Source organism: Plecotus auritus, assembly GCF_963455305.1.
Source record: "Plecotus auritus genome assembly, chromosome: 4".
Classification (NCBI taxonomy): domain Eukaryota; kingdom Metazoa; phylum Chordata; class Mammalia; order Chiroptera; family Vespertilionidae; genus Plecotus; species Plecotus auritus.
This window is the reverse complement of record NC_137775.1, coordinates 150,169,003-150,183,200: the sequence shown is the minus strand read 5'-3', so window position 1 is coordinate 150,183,200 and position 14,198 is coordinate 150,169,003. Positions and strand designations below refer to the sequence as shown.

At 40.9% G+C, this 14,198-nt stretch overlaps 1 protein-coding gene across 6 annotated transcripts in view; it reads left to right on the top strand.

Moving 5' to 3' along the window:
• Window positions 1–11,417: 11,417 nt before the first annotated feature.
• Window positions 11,418–14,198, top strand: part of KMT2E (lysine methyltransferase 2E (inactive)) — a 102,018-nt gene continuing 99,237 nt past the window's right edge. For 4 of the 6 annotated variants that reach the window (XM_080665911.1, XM_080665908.1, XM_080665910.1 and 1 more), the window contains exon 1: window positions 11,418–12,270. The gene's annotated coding sequence lies outside the window, so the exon portion shown is untranslated. The remainder of the gene's footprint in view (window positions 12,271–14,198) is intronic. The other 2 variants (XM_080665909.1, XM_080665907.1) reach the window with 1 other exon arrangement.

Genomic DNA, 14,198 nt, shown 5'->3' with positions numbered 1-14,198 from the left:
CTTCCATCCTATTAGTAGGGTTGTTCAACTGTTTAGAAAAATTAGCTATGGGAAAGTCCTCCTCCTCTCTAGTGTAATTATGTTTATAGTTATGCTTTTACTATTATATACTGAAATAAAATACATAATAGTAATAAAAAATTACTATTATACATTGAAAAGGCAGGTTAAACCTGAAAAATAAGAATCCATAAACATCAGAAGATGGATAGGACTTTTCACTTTTTTTAAAACAATTTAACACCTTTTGAAGGGATGCTTTTATTTGCAATGGACAAAGTACCAGGATATGTTTCACTGGGCATTGTAAGTCTTTCAAGACAATTGTGAGGGATGAAACCTAAGAACAGATGTCCAATTATTTTCTTTGTATTATTTTTTTTCTAGAATAAGGATGGTTTTGCTCTTCTGCACACATCATTAGTAATTTTAGGTTTCCTAACTTTTAAAACTACAAAAATACATCTCTAACCCTGTTCACAATTTTAGTAGCTATTTTGCAGATTTATACTTACACCAAAGAGTGAAGAGACCTACTTAAACATTTACTTGAGCACTATGTTGTGTGTTTTTAAAATTTTTTAAAATTGACTTTAAGAGAGAGAGGGAGAGAGAAACATCAACGTGAGAATGGAACATTCATCAGCTGCCTCCTGCACACAACACACCCTACTGGAGATCAAGCCCAAAACCCGGGCACGTACTCTGTCCGGGAATCGAACTAGCATCCTTTAGGTGCACGGGACAATGTGCAACGAACTGAGCCACAGCGGCCAGGCTGTCCTAGGTGTTAATGCAAGAACTATACATTCATCTGAGGGAGACAATGCAAGTTAAACACTGGCCTTCAGGAACTCATATTCCAGCAGGGTGAGATACTATATAGTTATAAATAAACTGCAGTTAAGTGCTATAATAGAGCTCGGGAAAAGGTTTATGGAACTATAAAGAACAATGGACTTCTTTAGAAGAGCACCAGGGAAAATTCATAGAGGAAAACACTTGAACTGAAGGATATGCCTTCTCAAGGGCGAGAAGGGGAGGTATTCCATGTAGAAATGATTTTACAAAAGAAAGGAGGTCAGAGATGACATTTTAAGTTTCAGGAACTGAAAGCAGTAATAGTATGGGTGGAAGCAAGAAGGACTATCTGAATCTTTCTTTTTTTTTTTTTTTTTTAAATATTTTATTGATTTTTACAGAGAGGAAGGGAGAGGGACAGAGAGCTAGAAACGTCAATGAGAGAGAAACATCGATCAGCTGCCTCCGGCACACCCCACACTGGGGACGTGCCCGCAACCAAGGTACGTGCCCGCAACCAAGGTACGTGCCCTTGACCGGAATCGAACCTGGGACCCTTCAGTCCACAGGCCGACGCTCTATCCACTGAGCCAAACCGGTTAGGGCCTATCTGAATCTTTCATTGGAAAAAGGTAGGAACCAGATTACAGAAGGCCTAGTATGCCATCTTAAGGAGCTTGCACTCCATTAAAGCATTTCAAGGTAAGATTCACATGTTAATAAAATCACACTGAAGGATGAACAATGGATTAGGAGTAAGATTAAAGCTAGAGTAAGCTAGGATATCACTATATATATGTTATATATATATAATTTTTCAGGCAATTGCCTGAACTAAAGTAGAGGCAGTGGTGAAGAACAGGAGGGGAAGTAGACCACTAAACAAAGTTAGAATGGACATTACTTAGGAACATAATGGACATGGTGTTAAAAGATAGCTTGTATTCCATTTTTAGTTTATTTACAAGCATTTTCCTCATATCACTGCAAACTAGAACATCTTGGGCGGGGCAGGGAGAGGGACTGCTCTCTGGTAATACATACATACTTACTGTAGAAAATCTTTCTGTAAGCCTACATGCAAACCCAGAGAGAACCAGTGAAAGCAGCATTCTACTTTATTTCTTTGACCAATTTCTATGGAAATACACTGTACAAAAGTTCCACAAAATTGTAATATTATTTTCATATTTTCAAAAATATTTTCATATTTTTACCATTTCTTTGTAGTATGTAATATTTGAAATAATTATTTGAAAATAACAAGTACTGTATTTATGGACTTGACTATGTCCTTATTTGCTGTTAACCATTTTAAAAACCAAGTGTTAGGTATAATGTTGCTATTTAGAGAACTAAAACTAGTAACTATATTGGTTTCCACATTTATTATAATTTGATTCATGCAAGAACTCCCAAAGTCTGGGAACCAATGGATTTGATTAGCTCTAAAGCCCTACCAACTCTTTAGTTTGTTACAATATACTGGATTACTACATTCTTACCAAAAGACCCAGAAAAGTTTCATAATTACTATGCTTTGTTGACTTATATCCTGTTTGATTTGTCCTATATCTTTGAAGTTATCCTATCTTCAAACAATGGCTCTGTATTCCAGGGATACAGAATGTGAGCTTTTCCCATCTTAACCATTCTGTTATAAAGGCTCCTGATAAGACTCCAGACCCAATTTATGAAGCAGACCTCGATTTAGAACTAACAAATATAACCCGCTTGTTGCAAAGATATCTATCTAGTTGCTGCCTGCTACTAATATATATGGGAGTTACACATGCACCTTTGACAAAAACTATTTATTACAATTAATAATTACTTTGTTCTTATGAGTACCTTTCTTCCGAACAGCTCAAAGCCTTCCGGTACCCAATGCCTCCTTGATGTGTAGTTAAAAACAGAAAGAGCAAGCAAGGAAGTTAAGTTCTGCCAACGAGAGGGAGAGGCTGGAAAGGGCATGAAAAATTAAACCTTAAATGATGAAACTACTTTCAAATTTTCATAGCTTTAAGTCCAAATACCCTGTGATATCAAAACTCTTCTTACTCCCTCAATCAAAAAGGGTCAATATCCTGAATATTCTAGAGCCCCAAGTTTTAAAAAGTTCATTGGTTTGGCCATAATTAGTTCTAAAATATCAAGTTTTATGACAGTTATGAAGAAACCCCTTTCACTGAGAATTCTTTTTCAAAGAACTAAATTTAAACCCTACAAATGAATACTTAGCTGTTCTCTTATCTCTTAGCCTCACTCCATAACTTGATTTTGTAATCTGGCCCCTTCATTTCATATCTTAAAATAGTTAATTTTCACATGAATTATAGTTATTTCATAAAAATGTATGGCACAGAAAAACTTGCAGTTTATTTACAAATGTAACATTTATTCCAGGGAACTTGACTTCACCATTTTTTAACTTAAAAAAAAAATTGATTTCAGAGAGAGGAAGGGAGAGGAAGAGACAGAAACATCAATAATGAGAGAGAATCATTGATCGGCTGCCCCACACTGGGGATGGAGCTTGCAACCCAGGCATGTGCCCTTGACCAGAATTGAACCCAGGACCCTTCCCACAGGCTTATCTCTATCCATTGAGCCAAACCAGCTAGGGCAGTGGTGGGCAAACTCAGTCAACAGAGCCAAATATCAACAGTACAATGATTGAAATTTCTTTTAAGAGCCAATTTTTTTAAACTTAAACTTCTCCTAACGCCACTTCTTCAAAATAGACTTGCCCAGGCTGTGGTCTTTGTGGAAGAGCCACACTCAAGGGGCCAAAGAGCCGCATGTGGCTCGCGAGCCGCAGTTTGCCGACCACGGAGCTAGGGCATCGCTAGAACTTTCTATAGCAGTCACAGACTGCCAGAGGGAAGAGGGGGTAGGGGAAGGTGGAAGATGGTAAAGAGGGGGAAAATGGTGATGGAAGGAGACTCGTCGACATGGGGTAGTAAACAAACAATACAATATAAGATGGTGTATTGCGGAACTGTATACCTGAAATCTATATAATTTTATTAACCAGTGTCACCCCAATATATTCAATAAAAAATTATTTTCCTGTTATATGCCTTTGGACATAAAGCCACACTTACTGCAAATACTTCACTGCCCCTACCCCTTCACTGAAATCCACAAATATTTTGCCTCCTAGTCTAAAAATTCTATTCCACTGTAAAACACAGGAACCCGTAAACTGGGGTTCCTGGCCGAATAATTATACCCACATGGCTTAACCCCAAGCTACATTATAAACTAATAGAATAAGGTCCAGTTTTCCCTCACACAGTGAAAGGCAGGCACACATATTTGAGGAAAAAAAGAGGAACATGATGAAAGAGAAACTAATTTGAGGGCTAACAATACTAGTAAAAAGTATTTTTAAAAAATACCCAGTTTTATGATAGAATCAGCCAAAATATTTGTATCCAATTATGTATCCAACTGACTTGCTATCATTACCATAAACTATAGCAAAATTTTCAGACACCTGGCATCAAATCAGATTATCTGTTTGCCCAACAAAAACTGTGTGCCTATTAATATGCCAGGAACTTTGCACGTTAAGCTATCAACATCTCACAGGCTAATAGAAAAGAGTAACACGAACATGACTGTGAAAGGTACAGAAATAACAAATGTCTCATTTTCAGAAGATAATGATAATTGAGTTTACTATAAATCAACAATGCTCCTAGAGCTTTTATTTCTAATTTAATCCCTAATCACAATGATGAAACAGTCAATATTTTACCTATTCTATGGGTTATGAAACTGAGGCCCAGAAAGCAAGCTACCTAAGGTCTCACTTGAAATGAAAGAGCAAATATTCAAACTTAGGTCATTTTAATTTCAGTGTTGTCCATGAGGTTCATAAGGAGTGGTTAGACAAAAAACCTTGCATGTTATAGAGTGTTTGGACTTGATCTTCAAATCTCTGGTGAATTAAGTCTTTTAAGCATAAAAGATTGTTTTGAAAAGATGTTTGATCACATCAATAAGCTATGTTAAAACCATTAACCAAAAAAGGAAATACAAGGAGAAAAGTTTAGAGAGAAAAGTTTGTTTTGAATTTGTTTATTTTGAAGTACCCATATTTAATAGTTCTATTTGAGTTCAGAGATTATAAATTCTAGAGTCATCAATAGGTAAAGGGGTGGGAATTGATTAATACAACTGGTGAAAAGATGGCTGGGGACATAACACTGAGAACTACCAAACTAAAAGCAGAAGAAAGCAACTAATGAAAACAGGAGGAAACCAGCAAAAGATATTTAGCATATAAACCAAGGAGTTTTAAGAAGGAATATTCTAAGTAATCAAATGTTATAGGTCATATAAGACCATCCCATCTGGAACACATAAAAATACAGAACTTTGACAAAATGTTATAAAGGGAAATAATTGCATATAGTCTTATTTTCCAGGAATACCAACATTGACACAAAAGGCTGAGTTTGTGGAAAAAGGGAGCTAGTTAACTTTTAGACACTTAGAAAATTCAAAGCTGGCACAAGTGAACGCTTGACTTCAGATGTTATTGGTAGAATATCTTTTCTCACAGCCATTTAATTTTCTAAAGTATTTTTTCAATCGATCATTTGATATACCCTCTTATCCTTTTACTCCCATTTGCCCTTTAACTGGCCATAAAGTGAGAGCATGGGAATAAAAACAGAAAGTAGCTACAGAAAGTCTTGCAGAGATGTGGTTAGATAAGTTGTGTTTAGGACACAGGAGAGATGCCTAGATAATACCATACCATTGTTATCTCACAAACCTGAGAAGAGTGAATATTTTTTGCTAACTTTTCAGGTTTCTACTATTGTACAGAATGAGAAAAAATAATCTGGCATTTCTTGCTTATCCAAAATAAGTTTTCTTCAAGAATGAGCTGTTACCTTAGCATAGCCTTCTTTCATTAAAAACTTAATACGAATGATTAGACTAAACTGAAGGAACAGGTTCTCTCTCTTTACCTAACAACATTAAAGTTTATCAGAAAGACATTAGGAGCCAGGCATTGGGCATAATGTGTGGAAAGTATGTGATTGAGAGGTTTATAAATTCCTACTAGGAGTTTAGTTGCTAAGTTCTAACCTTGCTATAATTATTCAAGTATTTAACAAATTAGTAGCAATTTCCCCGAATTCAGAGTTAAACCACCTCATGTACTCACAAAGCATTTGTGTTACTTTGCCCCTTAGGAAATCAAAATATTGGTGATAGAAGCAGTCTGGTTTGAGAGAGTTAAACAAGTGCATGGTTTCCATAATTTTTGGAATTGATTACACTAATTTACTTTCTAAGGAGAAAGAGAATCATTTAATAATTTAAAAAAAGGACTTATGCTACCTCTCATTTTTGTGCATTAGAGAATAATCTAGTAAAAGGTATTCCTTAGAATAGTTATGAATAAAATATTACTAAAAAATAAAACAATATTACTCATCTTACTATGGCTAATCAGACTCAGTTAAGTATGTACCAGCATATAATTTAGCTATCTAAAAACAACAACAAAGGGAACGAACCAGTCCTTTTCCTAGGTCTAAAATGTGCATGTCCATTTTCTTTGTGTTTTTTTTTGTTGTTGTTGTTGTTGTTGTTAATCCTCACCCAAGGGTATTTTTCCTTTTTTTTTTTTTTTTTTTAAGGAGAGAATGGAAGGAAAGGGGGGAGAGAGAAACACATCAATTGGGTGCCTCACGCATCCACCCCGAACGATCGGGGCTGGGGATTGAGCCTGCAGAGATACATGCCCTTGACCAAAACTGAACTTGGGACCCTTCAATCTGTGGGCCAACACTCAATGCACTGAGCCAAACCGGCTAGGCAGGGCAAGCATGTCAACTCAAAGGCTAACACAGGCCAAATAAATGAGGCATGCAGTCCGTGGGCTTGACATGCTTGGGCTAGGGCTTTTTCTTAAGAATAATAATTCAAGTTGATTCAAGGTATCCACAGCCCTTAACAGTTTTTCTTTTATATATTTTATTGATTTTTTACAGAGAGGAAGGGAGAGGGATAGAGTCAGAAACATTGATGAGAGAGAAACATCGATCAGCTGCCTCCTGCACACCTCCTACTGGGGATGTGCCCGCAACCAAGGTACATGCCCTTGACCAGAATCGAACTTGGGACCTTTCAGTCCGCAGGCCGACGCTCTGTCCACTGAACCAAACCAGTTAGGGCCCTTAACAGTTTTTTTGACTACTATTTGTAAATATGGATTTCAGGTTTAGTGTTAACATAAGTAACCCCTTTCTGATGAAGAGATAGCATTTCACTCATTTTTCAGAAAGTTAAATTTATCAGGCTGTGTATGTTGTTTTACCCTAATATTTTAAGGTATATTTGATATACATTAAAGTTCAAACAATTCTCAGATATAAATCTTTTCATTCTGCACTTAGAGGACACTAAAGTAAGGGGTAGGGGTGGGGCAGAAGAAAATATATAATAATAAAAGCGTAATATGCTAATTGGACCGAACAGCCAAACGACCTTCCAGAAGACCTTGTGGACAAAGCCGGGGCTGTGAGGGCTAAGCCCCTTGCACGAATTTTGTGCATCGGACCTCTAGTTTCATATAAAAACAAAATCCAGTTAAAGTCACAGGTAATTCAAAATATTTTCTTACTCTGAACTTGAGTTTCAACAAATGTGAAGATAGACAATGACTACTGAAAAATACCCCCAAAAGCATTAAGAGTAGACAAAAGGGTTATCAATGTTTATGCTATAAAGCTCATATTTGCAAAATTTCATTTCACATACAATTTTTATAAGCCCTGTTACTAGAATGCCAATCTCATGACACATAAAACACACATGGCTACTAAAGGCTGGCACACTGGCACTTAAAACTGACAGCAAGTGACAAAAATAATTAAACTCAAGGGCACAACAAATTGGGCCCTCCAGTATCAGAGCAAGCCATACTACATACCTTGATAAACCCTGAACACATCAATTATAACCTCAAATGATCACTGGTTTTATATACTGTTGGAAGTTTATAGGTTAAAACGTCCTCTAGATTTGAGAAATAAGGATATTGACTAAAACTAAGGCCAGTTTTGTGGGGTTTTTTGAGTGCACTGTTCCCGGAAGTATTGCAATACCAGGTCAATGCACGGAGTGGATGAAGCAAACTCTTATTCCATCTCCCTGCTCCAAAAATACATTTAATATATTGTCCTCAGAGGACATATCAGATATTAAGTAGATAAGAACAGATACTACACGATCTCAGCCAAAAGGCCAAGAAGCAATAAGGCCAGTTTTTTTCTTTCCATTTTTTTTTATGGGTGGTGGTGGTGGCGCAGAACCATCTGTCCCATCAGCTGGATCTGTTTCCCCACCCATCATATAAGAGGATGAAACCTTGCTTCAAAGCAATCCTAACCTTTCATCTCTTCTCCAAATTTTAGTGGTCAAAAATGTGTTGTTTTTTTTAAATGAAAGTATTTTACACTGTATTGTCTAATAAAGTGTTATCTCTAAAAAAGCATGTTCAAATTGGGCTGGGTCACCAATGTAAAGAATGGCTCATTTCACTTGAGAATAGGTATATGGAAGTTTCAGAGGCAAAGGCTCAAGTTGTATTAACCAGGAGCGGGAAGAGGCACACTTCAGGGAGTTGTGAACAAAGACATGAAGGTATGAAATAGCACAACTATTTCGAGATGCTGTTCAGTTTAGCCCATCAGGGGATGTCCGCTATATGAACCCAGTTAGATTTGAACAGAAATAGGGAAAGAATGGTTGGGGTATGACTTACTCAGATAATAAAATGTAGGATGAGAGGTGAAATAATTTTTTTAAGAGAATGGATGAAGAAAGTTCTTAGGAATTAAGTACTAAGCTTAGTGTTTTTATATGAGGTCAAGTAACCTGTGGCCCCCTGTAAACCTTAACATTCCACCTGCAGCTTTGAGACAAAAGTGTGGGAATTATCAGGGAATAGGCACAAATGAAATTGCCCAGAGAACATAAAATGCAAAAGGTAGTCAAATAAAGTAATTGTAAATAGTATTTAAAATTTCAGGAACGTAAAGAAACTAGGGTTCATGAGGCTCATGAATTGGGTAAGTAGGAACAATAAGGATACATGCTTACCAGAAGTACAAATCAAGGATTTGTTTCCATTAGCTTGATAAACCACCTCTTTTCCTTATTAAGGTACAAAAAACTAGGAACACTCTAAAAATTACCTTAAAATCGACTGACTTCATGTTTACTCCTATTTTCTAAGCGAGAATAAAAGTTGCTATGATGGTCACTTTTATGATGGAGACAACCTATACATAACAAATAGACCCTTGAAGATATTTGTGAGTCCTCATAGGCAAAATACCCATTTTATATTCGGAGTGAAAACAAAAAAAGCTTTGAACTTTAAAATCTTTGTACTACTTAATATTTACAATTAATCATTGGCTTTTCTGTCTTTCACAATCAGTTCATTCACATTCACTAAAAAAAGTCCAACTAGTAAGGATTTATGTATACACAAATTAATTAGAAACATCAATCTTGTTTCCAAACTACCAAGTCTACACTTAAGAAGACTAAAGGAAACAGCACAACCTCAAATCCAGGTTAAACTTATCTTTTCAGGTTCAGCAAACATTTCCCCCTGGCATCAAATAGAGGTGGTTCCCTCAAAAAGCAAGCCAGGTTTCCTGTGCACATGTATTCCAAGAATAACTCCCAATTCTCAGTTGACTCCATGGGAAGGAGAAGTCTTTTAAATCTTCACTAGTTTAGATAATGGCTACTATACTGGTTTGGCCAAGTGGGAATAATAATAAACGAAGTGAGTCTTTCTTATTGATATGCCAATTCAAACCTTAAGAATTTTTAAATTGCTGGAGATCTTCACCTAGCAAGGTTTCAGAAACTAAAACTAAATTCACACCTCTACAAAAGTGGTTTAAAGAAGGCTTTAATGTTTCATAATGGTGCAGGAATCTTAATATTTACCAAGTGATTATAATTTTATTTTAAAAAACTATACATAAGAGGGAGACAGACAACATACAAGTATTGAAAGCAGCCTTAAAACTTCAGATTACACTAGATTTTATTCTGTATTAATGATCATGCTTAAATTTAAACAGAAAAGCAAATCCACTGATAAGATTGCACATTCTTGTAGAATATACAGACAGGGAAAAGTACAGATGGAAGGTACAGAAAGTTTGAAAAGGGCCCTCAAATTTCAGATATATTCCTTTTTTTTGGTAACTTTTATAAAATTAAAAGTGTTCCTGGGTGTTATTTATACCTGCTTCCAAATTTAGGGACTACTTTTTATTCGGTCTGAAAAACTTAACGTTTTCTCAGGAAATAATTGATACTCCTTGCGTTGTGGCCCAGAAGTCTAGTGGCTCCAAGGGCTCACAACTGATTCAAATTTCCACATAGGGACCTGCCACCTTAGGTTAAGTATGCTTTGCAAGGAGATAGGCAGATAACAAAACAGGGCGCCAAACCTCCTCCACCAACATCCGTCACACCCCGTAAGGAGTGTCCGTCCCGGCCCCCCGGTGCCGCAGCTGTTAAGCTGTATGGGGGAGGGGAAGCACTCAAACAGTCATCTCTTCCTCTTCAGGTCGCCAAAGCCAACCGCGCCAGTCTCCTCCGCCCAAGCCCTTTCCCCTCCCCGCCCCAGCCTGGGTCCCAGCCAAACCCCACAGGAATGCAGCCCAGTCACATGCGCTGCGACGGCGGTGGACGTGCCTCTCCCCCCGCGCCCCAAGGAGGCCCAGCGCCATCTTGCCCTGACGCAGTTACAAAAGTCATGGGAGCAATTGTGTCTCCTCGTCCGCGCCAGCGCCCCAAAGTTCCGCAGAGGCCGAGCCGGGGCCCTCACCTCGCGCAGGGACAGGAGAAAATGTCAGGGAAGAGCCTTGAGAGTCCCTTCGCCACTGCTTGGGTTCCACATCGGCGCGGCAGCAACGAACACCACCGTCACTTCTCCCACTCTGCCTTTGCAACAGCCTCCCTCAGGGCTCTGGCCCCACCCGCTGCTGCAACATGAAGTCATCGCTAGCCAATCACAGCGCGCCGGACAGAACACATCAAGCACTGATTGGCTGCATGGACCGCCTCTGCCTCTCCCCACTCGGTTTACCCAGACGTTCGGGTCGCTGTGAGGCAAGGACAAGACGGAAACCGCCATTTCGGGGAAAGACCCCGAAAACAAGAGCGGGAATCACCGTGCCATTTTAGGGGGCGTGGGGGACCCATGTTTTATTCTTTGGCCTTGTCCTTTTTTCTTCGAGATAACCGTCTGCCCCTCCCCCATCGAATCACCGCCACATAAAGGAACTCCCGCTCCCTTCCCCGCATTGTCCCTCGGCGGGGAAATCCTTCCCCGGGGCTAAGAGAAGTAGGAGGCAGCGACAGCAACTGCACCGACAGCAACGACAGCTTTTTACCCCGATACACGGTGGCAGGGAGGCGGCGCTGATGGTGGCTGTATTTTTCTTACTGCTCCCCCCGATCTCTTCCGTTTCTCGCTCCTCCATCGAGACGGCGCTGGACTCGCCAGCTCCGCTTTTATCCTGTGCCCAGAGCCTGCGCACTGGAGCCGCCTCAGCCCCCAGTGGGTGTCATTTTACACCCTGAGTTCACCTAGCGCTGGAGGCCAGACTGGGGGGGGGGGGGGGGGAGCGGGAGGCCGGGGCTGAGAGTGGGAGAAAGTGCATTGACTTAGGAGGTGGTCGTTCCCAAGGCCTGCGGGCATCAAGCTTCTATCCAGTCGTGGCATGCCCAAGCTCACCGATATCCAGACTTGAGGGCTACTCGGGGGAAAAGGGGCAAAGAATCAATCCCACCAAATACCGAAACTTCCCCAAACCTCCAGTGAATTGTTGAATGCATCTTTTGTGGAAAAGACGGAGATTCTGTCCCCCTCTCGGCCTCCAGGTGCCGGTTTTGGAGCCTCTGGAGAGGCAACAGCGGAGGGTGGCAGCCCACAAGCAAAATGGCGGCGGGCAGCTTCGTCCCCTCCCCCTCTGCCCCTGCGGAGCGGGGCGGGCAAGCCCCGTGCACTGGACGCCGCGGACGCCGCCGCCGCGGCCGCCGCCGCCGCCGCCGTGTCCGCCATTTTCCCAGAGCAAGAGGCAGTGACACTGAGCGAGCGCAGGGGGCCCAGTCGGAAACCGTGCCTGAGTTCGGGAGCGGCAACAGAGGGGCCATAGACACTCCGAGCAGCCTCGCCGTCGCCTCCGCGTTCCTGTTGACGGACTGAGTGCCCCCTCCCCTGTTCCTCGGTTGCTGAAGAGGCTGCGCGCTGCTGTTTGGGGAGGGGGTGTGTGGAGCCGGGTCCTGTGTCTGCAGTGGCTGCTGTCGGGGGGTCGTCTGATCGTGAAGGTGTGGAGAGACTCCTTCGGGGGTCGAACAAATAACGGGGTTCGGGTGTCTGGTGTGTGAACATCACAGGTCAGTGCCTGTCGTCTCTTTGGGAGTTCGTGGGGCTTGCGGGGTGGAGGGACGTGTGTTTCAAGGGGGACAGGGGGTCCTCTCATCTTAATCCTTTGGTGGCGGGGGGAGGGAGTAGACGTTGACACTCTGGTATCTTGGTTGGGGCCAGACGTTGCTTTTTGGAATAGAATTTATCCTTTCTCTTCCCTGTCCCTAGGAATGGAGCATTATGGCGGGTTTTAGGGAAGGGGAAACTGGCAGTTAACCCCCCTTGAGAGCGGGGGTTAGGGAGGGGTGCACTCCTCCTGGGCAGGTTAGGGCTGCTTGGGTGAGGAGGGGGGCTTGTGACTGTTAGAAGGGTTTGGTCGAAGTGGTCTCAGGAGCTGCCAACCCTCCCTTCCCTCCACTGCATCTTGTTCAGGTGCTGAAAATCCTAGGCCTCATTTTCTTCCATTTCTTCACCGGCAGCCTCCGGTATACTTTAATCGTCCATAGGAAGGGGGGCCTGGGTCTCTGTCTTCCTTTGTGGGAGAAGGAGACAGCTTCTCATCCTCTCCGGGGGAAGGTAAACCCGCCCCTGAGGTGGTCACCCCAATACCCAGCCTTCTGTCTCCTCCCCCACTTCTCTGGCATTATCGCTGTCCTTTACTGTATCGGAGGCTTAGAATCCACAATATGGCACATTTCAGAAAAGCTTATTTTGACCAAGGGATTGGCACAAACACTGGCAGCAGACACAGAAGAGAAACAAACGGTTCACTGTGCTAAACGGGGGAGGAGGGAGAGAAACAACAATCCGAGTGCTCTCTTCCCCTGGCCTTAGTTCCGTAAAGATCCGTTCTTGCTACGCTGCCTTAAAAATGATACAATTTAAATTCAAAGAGAAAGCGCTAGAGTTAGCGTTAGAGTAAACCCCGTTTTTCCTGTTTGCCCCCTTTTTGGAGATGTGAATAAATGTAAGGTATTTGGAGTTCTGGAAACCTTGGGGCCAGAATTAAGTGAGGTGCATTCAGCTCTAGGCTGGAGACATCAATACCTAATTGGAAAATAGTCCGTTTTTCCCTTTAATTTCCGAGATGGGAAGTAAAAAGTGAAATTTCCCTCTTTTGTCCTTTACAGATTCTAAAAATGGCGGCCCCAGGCTGATGTTGTGGTAATCTAATCAGCTCGGGTCCTCCACACCCCATGCAGTGCGTTTGTCTGCAGCATATTACAGGCTTATTATGTTTACATGGAAAGACTGGGCTTTTTTCTTCCTTAAACTGTTAACAAAAATATGTGGACTTTACTGCAAATTACAATGCTGTGTCTTAGTTGATTGATTTTATTGGTTTTTCCTGAGAGGCAAGTAAAGTGACAGACACCACTTTGGAAAAAGATAACACTCAGGTAGTAGCCTTAGAAATTTCACTAGTGAAGCTAGGTACTCTTTCGTACATTAAAAGAAAATCTTTCGAACAAATAATAGTTTTTGCTCGGTTTAATCCAAGCATCTTTCAGTCAGTATGCTAAAGTAAATGAAAATGTTTAATAAGTGTATAAGTGCAATCTGGTTTGTATGGCTAGATGTTTTAATCTAGAGTGAAATGTTTCCCATCCAAGTCTTTACCAATTTTGTGAATTTTGGTTTTTGTACTCTCTCAGATTAATTTTTAGGGAGCTGTACAAACAAGCCCAAACCTGTTACTTCACAGGGTGTGGAGATGCTTGTTTTTCTCACTATTAAATTTTGCATCCATTTCCCCCATATATTTAAGAATTCCTTAAGAATTTTCTAAGTTAATTGTGTATTTTATTTAATAAAGTGAAGCTCCATGCTTTGCTGCCTTTTAATATTGTCTTATGGCACACTATCATAATTATGTAGGTAAAAAAGTATGGTTTTAGTTCATGATCTCCCTCCCCCCAATGTGCCCATTTATCTGTAACAGGATGTGAAATTTAGT